This window comes from Lasioglossum baleicum, chromosome 3, assembly GCF_051020765.1.
Source record: "Lasioglossum baleicum chromosome 3, iyLasBale1, whole genome shotgun sequence".
In the NCBI taxonomy this organism is placed as follows: Eukaryota; Metazoa; Arthropoda; class Insecta; order Hymenoptera; family Halictidae; genus Lasioglossum; species Lasioglossum baleicum.
Window position 1 is genome coordinate 16,186,304 of NC_134931.1, and position 14,054 is coordinate 16,200,357.

Here is a 14,054-nt window from a genome sequence, read left to right on the forward strand (position 1 = left end):
TATCTCGTGTTGTTTAACACATCACAGCTGAGGGAAACGCGTCCGCGATCTAAAGTTGATTCGCCGCGCCGCCATTATGTTAATTAGAGAGCAACGTAGAAGAAAGGAAGGTTCCGGTGACCTGTCGGTGAGTATTATGGAAAAGGGTTTAAAGGGGTGCCTACAGTGGAGGTAATTAGGGCATAGATCGTAAACATGTTGGAGACCAGTGGGTGCGTCGCAACCTCGCGAATTTTATTTTCCTTGCACCGGCCTCCGCCAGCATTTACGAGCCGAGCGAACGAGTGAATAACACGATCGCACGCACACACGTACTTGAATACACACACGCGGAACCGTATTCGATTCACGCGGTATTGATTAAAGAGCTCTTTGAACTCCTCTGTTCCATCTGCCATGCTCTTTCGACCTTTGCTAGAACTTTGCCGTCTGTAGCCCTTTCGCCTTTCTTCTGTGCATCGAGAAATCTGCGGTCACGTAAGGTAACAGGTGGAAAGTTGACATCAAAGACGTCTCGTTTGGCCCCGACTGGTGCACACCAGATCGAATGCACATTCTATGTACGTGGAAAGAAGTTATAAATCATTTTATGTTGCTCGTGATAAATTTAAATATTGTTATAGAACTTGCAACAAGGTTGTTATAGCGATAGAATCGGTAACAATTGTTTTGTATGCTATTGTCAAATTTTTTAAGCATATTGTATTCAATATATTATATATACTCTTAATATATTCATCAAATTCCCAGCGCAAACATCTCGAAAAATATGAACGATACGGAAAATTTTTTGCAAGTTGCATAATTTCGCTGGGACACATTATTCTGTAATTTATTCGACCTTGAGATGACCTCGAAAGGCATATAAAAGTCAAGTTTGAATTCGTTTTCGAAACACTATTTAAACGTAATGTAGCGTAAATTTTTCTTGAAAAATTTCTTACTGTGTTTATACAAATGTCTGTTCAATATTTAATATTCAGTTGCTAAAGGATCATAATTCCACACTTTTACGATCCATGTGAAGATTTTATTTTGGACACTGAATAAGTTCAACTCGAAAATGTAACACGGTGAGCTGTGCAGCAAATATAAGCGGCTATTTTTTATACTAAAGTTTATTCGACAAACTTTAAATTTGATACCATGGTAATTTCGTGATAATACTCTCTGGAGGCTTTTAGTTACACCATTTTAAGATGGACTACGTGGCATAAGAAAATACCATTTATAAAGCCATTCAAAAAATATTCTAAGAAACATTACCCACAAAATTTACATAGGGCTCCTAAACATTTATTTGGAATAGTAAGTAAAATAAATAGTATACATATAAAGAGTATATAGTATATGAACACAAGTTAATAAAAGAAAGTAACAATTGCACTATTGAAACATTTTGATTGCAGAAATCAATGCTCAGTCGTACACAATTTAATGTTGTGATATACTTATATTTGAGGCTTAATGTAGACTAAGCCAATCGATAAGCATCTTGTAAAATTAGTGAGAGACACATCAGCTTATGTATACGCACCCTTTGAATCAATTTGGCATATTTTTCAGTTACCAAAATGACAATACGTATATCCGATACGTCGATTTACTATTCGTATTATTTAGTCTTGTCTCATCTTATCCCTATTTTTCATTTTCAAGAAAATGATTTAATTGTTTACCATTGAGTCAATGATTACGTCAAGAACCAAATTAAGTTGGCGAATCTTTTCTGTCTGATGACGAGTGGTTTGTAATACAACCAAAAGACACTTTCCCTGGAAAGGTTAACATTGAAGAAAAATGTTATTGCGTATCTTTTGCGCAAAGTAAATAGCGGAATAACAAATATATCATGTTTTCATTCGCCTCAGCTGCGCATGTAAATATTCTTATAAGTCTAACAAACCTTCCAGAACAAAAAGAACAATTCTGGTCGTTTCCTTGTAGTGACTAAAATATTAAATTTCTATGAATATATACTGTTTTGTATCAGAAATTCCATTGTGGTTGCAAGTTCGTCGACAGAATCGAAACTTGATTGCTATTCGATGTCAACTGTGTTAGGAATTCACAAAAGAAATCCGTCGAAGGCTAATCAAATATGAGAGAATCGCAGGGACCTCTGATTTCAGTAGCTTCAAAGAACGCTGTAAGTTTCGCCGTAACTATTGTTCTACGAGACTTTACACAACAACGTTTCCGTCTGTCCCGGGGGTAGAGAATGGAATCTGTACCGTCGAGAACGGAGTATCGACAAACAGCGTCTTGTTCCCTGAAGACCTTCTGAAAAATTAACTACGATGAAGGGGATGCTCGATTAATAAACCAAGATCTTCCTTTGCGAATATCTTGGACGTCATAAAAGATCCATTGGATAAATAATGCAGGCCGGGCAAGCACGTAGGAACTTTAAAATAGTCGTCGAATAGATCGATCGAGTACCTCTCAGCCGGCGAATAGGATCTCCTTGCTAGGGGCATACCGACCCAAACCCCTTTTCTATCCTCTTCCGATACTAACGAAGTAAGTAAGAAGAAAATCCACAAACGTGGCGATCTTCCCGAGGCGTTGCACAAACCAAGGAATCTGTAGTGGTTAGCTGTAGAAGATTCTAAAGGGGGCGGGTGGCGAGCTGGCTGGATCGAAGTTAAAGGCGTCAGCGATTAGGGTAAGTGATCCCGGAGGGTTTCGAAGCCTGCTCCCTCGCCGTTCCGTCCCAATCTTGTTTGCAACCAGACATTAAAACTTTCTCAAAGCACCGTGCCACCCATTTTCGAGACATCTCCTTGTCGTTCCTGTTGCGACAGACCCGAGGTCCAGATTTGGATGCAACCCCGACCCTCAATCGGCTCATGTTCTTACAAGGATTACTACCTGCTTTCGAGAACCGCCAATCCGTCTAGCCGGAGGTATTACTCTGGAAAAAAGTTGTAATATGGAAATCCTAGTGCTGCCTTCAGGGAAGGATTAACTGGGGTGGCTGGGAATATGCTGAGGATGACCAAATGCGACATGAAACGAGTCTCTGCGCCTGAGCACAGATTGCTGACATGGTTCACCATGGCGCGTTTACACGTCCGTTTCTGTAATTTCGCTAAAATTTTACTGGCATCGCCGGATTGACGTCCGAAATGCAAAGAAACATCAAGTGGAAGTGAATCAATGAATCCTCCTGAATCAGGCCAAGCTGTAACTCGATCCTCTTTCAACTGTGTCTTCGTAACAATCCCGTAATCCGCTTGATAACCCAAGTAGGTAGTTTATCGGCTTCTCTAGTTTCAAACGATTCCGTGATCATGGACCAACTGTTCGGTAGTGTGATCTCCTTCATCACAGGCAGGAAACGTAGATTAAAGAGGATGAGGACGCGGCCGTGGCATGGGTAGGAGAAAGAAGAAAGAGCAGCGAGAGGAGCAGATTTCGCTGGATATTTTATAGTGTGGCGAGTTCAAATATTCGCAAAGAGACGTCGGCCGAATAAAAATTCCATGGGTACACGCGTCGAGCAAAGCACAAGGCGCTCTCGCGCGAGATACGCAGAGAATTCTAAATTATTGTTACGCTTTTATTACGCTTCCTTAATTTAATAAAGCCCGACCGGTTGGTTACTTGCGGAGGAGGAGGAGGAGGAGGAGCCCACCGCGGAGTTGGCAACACCAAGCTAAGGAACTTGTCATTAATTATGTAATTTGTTCGTTCAACGTTTTTGAAGCCGGGCTCGCCTCGCGGATGAAGCGGCGAATTCAATGGCTGAAAGTTTACGGAGCTGGGTTTTTGCGATCCACGCAGCCGCCCGCTAACGCAAATGAGAGAGATCCGCCTTGTGCATACAGAAGGATGCGAATGCGGTTGCGGAGGCTTGTGGTCTTTTTCGCTTTGAGGGTAAACATAATTCGCGGCATGCTTTACCTCCTTCGTGGGAGCCGTGCTCGCGACGACGACGCCGACGCCCGCATCCACGCTTCTCGAACGCGTTTCTTACATCGTCGGTCTAGAAATTATCTTGCAAATGAAACTTTCATTCGACACTTCGGGGCCGCGAGGAAATTTCTACGAGGATGAACTACGAACGCGGGCGAATTTTCAGTTTCGAGAATGGCAGATCCAGCTTGTCTTGAACGTCAGATTGTCCTGTCGCCTGTTACACATTGTATTCGCGTGTCTGTCTGATGCACTTGGAATATCATATTTGTGCAACTTGCTGGAGAAGTTGGTTATTGAATGACTTCAGACTGCGCTAGGTTTGAATCCTGTTTTGTTTTTATTTGGTTATAGGACATGTGGGCTTTAACGTTGAGAACAACGGAAAGTACAACAGTCGGGAAGACGCGATATTGACAGAAAATTTGGAATATTCAATATACAGGGTGTCTCATTCAACTCTGCCTTCCCTGATACAAAAATATGTTTGGGGGAAAGTTATCGTATTTGAAGGGCAGACATCAGTCTGTATGGGTGAAGATCACCTCACGGTCATATTTTACGAACAGGAATGTTTTCTTAAATGGAATAACCTACCTGTTAGCGACAGCTTATCTTTTAGTGTAATCGTAAGCAGATAGCCCGACGCTATTTCGCTTTTGATCAATTCAGGGTAGCCGATACTTGTGGACACGGCGAATTCTAATGGTCGGCTTTTCATTGCTTTGGAATCGGTGGCAAAGGGACTAATCTGATTGCCGATTGCCGGTGCGACCGTTGATCCGGCGTCATTGGTGACGCGTTTGGCAGGAATACTGGTTCTGAGGATCTGAACTTACTTTACGTTTACCCCGGAACTGCCAAAGAACACGTTCTATTTGGCCTATACAATTTTCCCTCTCATAGTGTTACTACCATGATGGTATGAAGGTTCAGAAAGCGTAGAGGTACTACGTCCTTTGACATTTGCCGAACATAGAGGACAGCACGCAAATTGCAAAGAAGGAGTGAGGGTCGAGGCAACCAGCGCAGTTCAACAGGCTGCGTGTCGATTACGATGTCAATGCAAATAGGAAAGTTTTTTATTTTTCATTTTTTTTTATTGAACTTTTACCAACCTAATTGTGAGATTTTTCTAATTAAAATGGGTCTAAATACGGCATAATTTGAACTATATTTACCTATTTAAAGTGTGGTTATAATTCGCTATGATATAGGTAAATATGATTGAAACTCTGTCGTGTTTGGCCTTTTCTTACCCAGGGAAATCTCACAAATATGTTAGTAAAAGTTCTGGAAATAAAGAATAAAAAATAAAAAGGTTTTGTATCTCCGCGTCTCTTTCTTTCCACATGCTGTCCTTCTTTGTGCTCAAAACTTTCATCGCTTATTAAACAAGTAAATATAATCGCAATTCTATCGTGTTTGGTTTCGTTTTAATCAGAAAAATTTCAGCAATCCGTTTTCATCGTTGCATTAATAATGCCTCACCGATATTCGACCTATGACACTATCCGTAGAGACGAAAGTCACACTAGTCGAGGGAAGACTGTATTAGAGTCTGCATTGCACGCCTTATAAAATTTTTGACATACCTTTCAAAAAATGAAACACAGAATCCTACACAGGATCCGGATTTGAATCGAATCGAAAAGTGGATTCATCTAATGAAGAAGTTACACTGTGAATATGGCACGTTGTCGACATTGATTGATGCCTTTTGGATCAGAATTGAGCTATGACAACTACTATGAAAGATTGGTACAAAATATGACTCAACGAATATATACCAAAAGCAAAACGTCCCTGGGCTAAATATTAACTCCTAAATGAATACTTGGTTAAAAACTGAACCCGCAGCTATGATAATGAAAGAATTTCCATAAAAGTTATCAGTGTTCACTTTTGCTCATCACTGTATACTCGCGCCGCGAAGGATAAAGGCCTTGTTACCACGCTAAAAGTGCGTGTGGAACAACAGCGAAGAAACTTTCAGAAAATTTCAGCCTTCAAGTGCCTGCATCCGCTCGCGAGAAAGTCCTGTTCCTGAACAAGTCTGGTTGCCAGATGTTGCAAGATCGGCAATGTTCAAGCTCGCACACGATGTTGTGGAGAAAATCTGGCGTGAAAGATAAAAGTTTCTTAATAGTGAGCTGACAAACAAAGAGAGGATATAACGACGAACCGCTACACAGCATTTCCCAGTATATGTATACGCGCAAGCTGCTGCAAGTTATCGCTCGTCGAATTTACAATTCAATCGAAGAAAAATGATACTGCACCGGAAACAACTGGTCTGTACAATGTGGTTCATACGATTCGTCTTCATGAATACAACATGTTCCGTGATCCTTGCTGGCGATAGTGTCCTGGTCGCATGACAAGTGAACATTGTAGCGATTTGCTTAATGGCTGCATGTAGCTATGTAAATTATAAATATTTCAAGAATCCTACACGCGGCCTAGATTAGCCTCTTCGCTACTGTTGTGAGTAGTGGATAGATTTTGTATATTTTTCAATTTGCATAGAAATTCCTGTATTTAAAATCTGTCGGATTCAAAAGTTTTACTAACTGCAGGTTTCATCACACGTTATTCTTAACGTAGTATTTTTTAGCAATTTCTGTTCCATATTTAATAATACAGCAGTTGAACAAAATATTATAATAAAAATTCATCGAATAATATTTGTTTTGTATATTTGTAATATTTGTAATTTTGTATTATAATATTTTATTTGTAATTTAATATTTTATTTGTAATATAATATTTTGTAATATTTGTAATAATACAAATAGCATTTGTAGAAGAATTCAGCTAGCATCAAGTGAATATGTATTAATAAAGACGAGGAGAACATTTTCACAAAGAAAAAGATTAATTCAAATTAGCTCAGGAATCATCTCTTTCAAGGGAGTACAACATTATTGGCCCGCCCTGTATACTATACAATACCCTCTCCCTTTTCATCTTTCTTCGGTTCACCTCTTCCTCTCACTCGTCTTTTCATTGTTAGATGAAGAGATTGATCTTCGAAACCAATCTTCTTCTTTCTTCTTCTTTCCCCTTTCCATCCCCACCTAACATATTTCTAATCCTTTCCTGTAAGCTGACTTCTTGCCCTGTTCCTTCGTTCGCCATCGTAACTATCTCACAAACTTTTAGTACTCGTTCCCTGCTTACCTTTTCCAATCCTTATAAAAATATACAATATTTCTGACATAAGGTGGCGTTTCTACTCCCACCACCACGTAGCACTATACAGTCGCGTGATAGGACCAAAGTGCTTGTCAACGAGGGTGGAAACAGTACAGAGGTATTACTTCAGTTCTCTAGTGACTCGTAAATCTTTAAATTAAATTTTATTTCAACGTGAGCTCCTCGATAAAGTAATTCGCGATCTGCAGAATTTCAATCCTTGAGTTTAGGATTATTCGGGACCTCTCAGGAATTAGAATGTAAAGGCCAAGGGGTCGAGTTAACGCCATTAGTTCTCGCTGTTCTCTAACAAAATAATTTCCGGAAAGTCTGAGATCTCCGTGATCTCGCCCGTTGACGTCTGGATAGATAGCAGAGATCACTATTTCCCGGATGTATTTGGTTGGCAAATAAGTTCGTTCGGTTTTTGTGATTTATTCCAATGTAAAAAACCGAACGAACTTATTCGCCAACCCAATATCTAAATAAATACAGTAAAGTCACGATTCTTGTCAACAAGCCTGTGTTCTGCACGGACAACTATCGCATACCGACATTATTTCTTTATGACTAACATCAACAGTTGAAAAGAATTCGATCGAGAAACAAACGCACGAGTCGTCGGACTCGAACGTGCCGACGGATCCGCCCTCGCGGATCCGACAACACGGATCCGTTTTCACAGATCCTTAATTCCTTACTACGCAGTTCACGTAACACGTGTGCACGAGTATTTTAGCTCTAGATAGGAACAATTAGACCGGTCTCATGAAGTTTTCGGCGACTTACGTGTCTGGATCCACGGTGCAGAAAAGACGCAAGAGAATTTCGTTATTCCAAATTCAATTTTCCCGTATAAGCGCGGTCCGGGTCACACGAAGAATTCTCTCTTCTCTGTGTACGCAATCACGGGCGGGTCGGGCCGGGCCGATCCGAACCGCGACGCCGCGGTGTGTTGGACGCGGACCATTTCTTCCTCTTGTTTCCTTCACTCCCGTGTCTCGCATTCTTCTCCCCGCGCCCGGCTCTTCTTTTCTCCCTTGTCATTTTTGAACGCGGTATACCTAGGCGATATGCATTTCTTCTCGGGCAGAAACAGTAGAACCGCTTTTGTAGAGAACGATGACGTCGGTGGGCGAGAGTCAGGCCCGTGTCTCGTCTCTGGCGCGGCAGCTTTCTGAAAGCAAAACAAATGTTTTCGCAATCACGGCCTTTGTGACGGGGCGAGCTTTTCTGCCCGGGTAAACTGGGGCGCGTTGAGAATACGTTTATACGATAGAAAAATGTAAGAAACCGACGAGGGAAACGGGCCGTATAGACTGTGAACCGTGAACGCGAGGATGTTCCAGCCACAAGATCGTCGAGGAAATATCATTCATGGAGACTATGAATGAAAACAGTAACACCCCTCCCCCTCCCCCTACTGTCTAACAGAATTCTACGTCAGATTCAACAACGTAGTCCGCGAATTTCTTCTTTTTTTTTATGCCCGCCATCAGCCGCGGTTCCATTCCGCTTGACAAGCGATTATGAATCCTCTCGGTTAAATCGTGAATGGGCTATTGTGCACGTGGGCTCCGTTCCGTGCGCCGATATTTATGGAGCGATAATAATATTTTATGCTCCCGCGGCGTCGTTAATAACAAATACTTTGTGATTATTTCGCGATATTACAGGGAAGCGCGGAATGAATTGTTTATATATAATATATACTCGACAAATTATGCCATCGGATGGCTGCGCACGAAAGAGTTAATATATGGAATGGAATTTCCACGATTTTCCGCGGTGAAAGAATATCGGCCTGCCGGCTTGTAGAATGCTGTGGGGATATCTTATTGACCTCTCGTTCTCTCTCTCTGTGTCTCTCTCTTCATCGCATCCATCGTTTCCTCTCCGTTCCTTTCCCACAATTGTTCGTTTTACATTCTATTTGGCCGACTTAATTAATTAAACGGATTTGTTCGACTGTATTTAATTACGACGTTTTAACGTACCATCGAATAAATCAATACTCCGGTGCCCTTTTCGTACAAAGGAAATAAACGATGAAAGGTTTACGATGATCATTATATCTGGTATTTGGTATAAATGGGAAATAGAACAATATTATGTGTCCCGGCCGTATATCATTACGACCGCTTTTCCAGTGGGGAATTATCAACGGGTATATGAATTGAACATCACATCGCCTATAGAATATCATCTAAATTCGATTGACGATTTAAACCGATGACACATAATCCGTGTTATTTCGTGTCACTATTAAATTACATGCGAACACGCTCGTGATTTCACAGGTGAAAACACCTTATCTCACGATAACGGGGCGCAATTAATGTAAAAATAAACTTCTAACAATGATGATACCCCGTTAATGCATACACAGGCTGATTCTGTGAACTGGGACAAGTTACTGTACTTTTTTAACCCTTATGTAGACAACCAAAATCTATAGATTATTTAAAACCTGTTGTATTTAACATATTCGCACAAATTCTCATTTCACGACTATAATTAATATATCAGCGAGCAAAGAATGGACATTCAGAGAAATTTTGTAATATTTTTAGAGGAATATTAACAAGTTGTTGAAGGAAATGTTGTAAATGGGTGCTCGGTTACACGAGGGTAAATATAGAAAAAAATGATAGAGGAAAAAATCATGTCATAATACGTCCTCACTTCCTATGACCACATTTTTCATGTGGAAAAATATTTTCCAATAATATAATAATATAATAGTATTGTTCTTGAATACAACCCAATTTTTTTGTTAATAAAACATTGCTTTTTTAATTTTTTTTCAAAAAATTTGTTGTAATTAGGTGAAAAAACTATGCTCTCTTGAGACCATGATAAAAATCTGATAAAAACATTTCCGATCGGACTGCTAATAACAGAGTAATTTCTACAGATCACGATTCATGGTTCACCCTGTATATTACAGTTACAGTTTCCATAAATATTTATATGCAGAATGAGATACGGCGACGACTCTCCTTTCTCCTCTAACACTTTAGCTTCGCGGTACTGCGACGTCTCAACAGACTATAGCATTTACCCACAACCATCGTCTGGTAGACGATGTAATCTTGGACCTAGGCATGTTATCTGAAGCCTGTAAATATATATGGTATAAGTCTCCTTTTTTTAGTTTCAGGACGTGTGGAAAAAATATATTTGCGTACACCCCCGAAGTAAACACTAAAAAAACCACACGTCCAGCACTTATGTCCTTTCCTCCCTCAACTTCTACCTCGCTGGAGAGCCAGACGGGGCCCCGCTTTTCGCATTTCTCCCGTCTGGTTTATTATGCGAGCTGGCTCCACTCATGTTCTTGTTCAATTATGCATGGTTTAAGCCTGGACCACATGAAACGACCATTCGATAGGGCTTCAAGAAAAAACATATTGTGTAAAATTTTAACTGTATATCTAGACTGGGAGGGTAATTACGGAATAAATTGGCAAAAATTAGTTTTTGGCCTATTTTCCCTATTTACTCACATGCGAAAATTCGGAAAAAATCGGAGAGATGTTAAATACCCAGATATGTACATACACGGCAATTAATTCGGATTTTTAAGTTGAAAATACTGGTTATAGAAAATCGGAAAAATGCAGTTTTTGTATAGAAGTTGAAAAGCGTTATACAGGGTGTCCTAAAATTCGCGAACTTCCCGAAAGGGGTTGGTTTCTGAGACCATTTCAAGCGACATTTTCTTTGCAAAAATGTTGTCCGCGGCTTTGTTTAGGAGTTATTAACGAAAAACACGGACCAATCAGAGCGCGACCTAGACGCGAGTTGCCACAGTCGGCCCAGCGCGCCAACTGTCTCATTCCTTCCTCTGGATGGAATCGGCGCGCAGTCCTGTAACAGATTTTAAACAAATTCCGCTTTAATAAACGTGTTCGCGTGACTTTTCGTAGCCGTAAAAAAAAAATTGAATTTTTCCGCGATACACTTCAACGTATTCGACCGCGTAACGTTTCGCAATTAGTCCGATGGGAGGTTGGAGGGAGCGTAGGGATGGTTCGTGGAAAACGCGGCGCCATTCGTTTGTCATTAGCACATCATCTTGTTCGTCCGTGATGAAAAAAAAAGGATTATTCGCAGTGAATATCGTTTACGTTGGATTACGGCGGTAAGAACGTTACGCGGTATGAATTTAACATCACGCAGCGCAAAGAGAACGAAGAGACAAGGGATCAGCCAGACGAGAGCACGAGATTCAATGCTTCTATGAAAGAGAGCAGTACAGATTAACCGGACTTAGCATTGTACAAGGTGTCCAGAAATTAGGTGTACAAACCGTTTTAGCGTGATTCCACACGTTACGATCGGCGAAGATTTATTAAAGAAGTTTTGTGCAAAAAGTTTTTTGCAAGGTCAAATGTTTTGTAATTGTATCGTGTTCTACTCATCGAGAGGAACAAACTTCTCAGAGGAACCATGGGTCAAAAATAAACCTTTCTCTTGTGAAAATTGACGTCAAATAACAAGTGAACTTATTATTACTTGATTCAGAATTTCAGTAATAGACTGCGGATGTTTATGCAATTTTCAATTTTTGTAGACAAAGTTTAAGATAGTGGTATCAAATGAAATTCTATTTTCATTGGTGATAGCATTTGTAGATCCACAATAAATAAAAATCGTACTAAATTCTGTTGAATTTAATACTCCAGCATTATTTGAAAATTTTGATAAGCCGCAAGTGCATCAAGATCCGCAATCTATTCATTGCAACATAAAAGCATAACGTAATATAATATTAACAGAGTTGGGCAAAACTTTTAGTAAAATAAAAATTTCGAATAAAGTGGATTTAAAACCCACTTGGAAAAAACACACTTTATTGGAAATTTTTATTCAAATAACATTTTTCCCCAACTCTGAATAATGATCACGTCGCGCATGTGTCATAATGTCACGTGACTAATCCGATACTGGCATAGAGAGGGTAACTTATTCCCCTCAGTTCGTGCTCCCTCACCTCGTGTGGCGACTCTGTGTATGTGCAGTCATCACTCCAACTTTTTGTCTGCGGACGTAAAGATAGGATGTAAATTCAGCATCCGCACGGCTGATCTGCCACGCCAGTTTCGACGCTGAATAGAAACCCGTGCGAAATAATCCTGCTCAAAGAATTTGACTCTGCGTGGCGCAGGATTACTTTGCGCTCGGGACTGGAGTCCTGTGTCAGCACTTTCAGCTCTCTCGATGCTAATTATAAGAGGAGGGGATATCCCATCGAAATCACAAATCATCTCGAGTAACATTTGATATCGGTGACCGGTATCTGAAATTAAAAGTCCGTCATCTAATTTTTTAAAGTGAACCCGGTGAAAGGTATAGCTACGAGCACTGTGAAAGGATTTGATGCCGGGCACCGATGCTACTGACATTGGGAACTCCTGGCCTCTCGGCGATACCATCTTACTTGATGATGCCAGCGCCGGAACCGTTTATTCTGCAATAACCTTTGGAATCGTTGTGCGCCGAGATATCGTCTGGATAAAAAGAAATTATTTCGAGAAGATATTACCGTGACGCAATTTCCGTAAGTCTTTCGAACAAAATTAATTTCTACATCACTTTGAGATACACTGCGATTTAATTCAGTAAAAATGGTGATTGGGAGATTGGAAACTTCTGGTGTGTCAGATGATACATTAAAAATGCTTCAATCAATACATTCGATACGAAATAAAACCATTTTATTTCTTGTATTTTCTTGTTTTACAAAATAAAATATTTTTGTTGCTAAATAGAAAGAATGTAAGTATATTCACATGTTAATTAACGTCGTCATTCCCATGTATGGTAGTCCCGTTGTCGTTAAATAAAGCAGCTATTAATCCTACGAATTCTAAGGTTGGCAGCATAGTCGCCAGATGAGGGGAGGGAGCACGAATCGAGGGGAAAAAGTTACCCTCTCTCTGTCAGTATCGGATTAGTCACGTGACATTGGACAGAGATTAAACGCGTCACGTGACCAGGTAATGGCGGAAGCGTTTCTCATGAATATTTGTCAATATGCTCTCATTTATATCTATGTATGTATATGTTCAATCACCGTACCGTTGATTTTAACAATATGCAGGGTGTCCAAAGAGTGTTTTGTTAGTGGATACGGAACTGATGTATTGTATTACCTCATACAATACTTAAATGTTTAACAATATTGATTAGATACCAACATATCTAACAATGTAAACAATATTTTAAATAATAGTATGTACAGCAATTTTTAATGGCGCATCAGAGTCACCAATCAAGTGCTAAGGGTTAAGGGAGGTATAACGTTTTTAGTACACCCTTTATATAGTAACGCTCTTTACCGTTCTTGTGTCGCTCGGACATTATATTGGAATTACTTCAGTTAATATCGTACTTGCGTATCAAGTTAATTTTTATCATTTTAATATACATTTGCGATGGCTTTACATATGTATTGTGATTTCAAAAAATTAAGATGATACAAATTACTACCTCATTGTCTACATACATTTCCATGTGATCCATGTGACACTCTTGATTTCATATGTATAAGTAAATTACATTAGTGTTTCAACTAATATTTGCATAACAGGAGTAGAGACTTCCAATGCAACATTAAATGTTTACATTAAAGATGCGCAAACAGCATTGATCTGACGATTTATATTATGACTTCGCAAATATTAAAATACCAATACATGTAACATAATATTGATTATACATATTACCTCTTACGGAGTCAATATTTACAAACGAGAATGTATAACGTACAGTCGCTCTAAAATGTATTTGAACACAATCTCCGGCTCTCGAAAAATGGTCGCTATTTAAATTACGATTATTTCGTTACAACAATAAACCTGGGCTCAGCTTAAAGCTTAATGTATGTATTGATTGTGCTGTTAAGGAATCACCACCAGCAACAATCG